The following is a 326-nucleotide window of genomic DNA, read 5'->3' as shown; positions in this document are numbered from 1 at the left end:
AAGCCCAACACCACCAGGATTAACCTCTGATCTTTTTTCTGATGGTTCAAAAGTCAGAAACTCTGTAGCTGTTTAGGGCATTAACTATTGAATAGCATCAGCCACCAGAAATATACGTGATATTGACCACACATCCTGAGACCGTCTTGCAGGTCTCCGCCTGATGCTTGGGAACGGCAGAGCCATGATGCTCCTGCACTGACTTTTCTCAATTTACCCTTAAATCCCGGGGCTGCTCTGCGAGACCTGTGCCAGGGCTGATATTAAGGATACCCGGCCTCATCAACCGCCCCCCCCACCCCCGCTCCTTCCCCACCATCCCACCC

This window comes from Calidris pugnax, unplaced genomic scaffold, assembly GCF_001431845.1.
Source record: "Calidris pugnax isolate Ruff unplaced genomic scaffold, ASM143184v1 scaffold13, whole genome shotgun sequence".
Taxonomy (NCBI): Eukaryota; Metazoa; Chordata; class Aves; order Charadriiformes; family Scolopacidae; genus Calidris; species Calidris pugnax.
The sequence above is the reverse complement of the archived record's forward strand: the minus strand, read 5'-3'. Positions refer to the sequence as shown.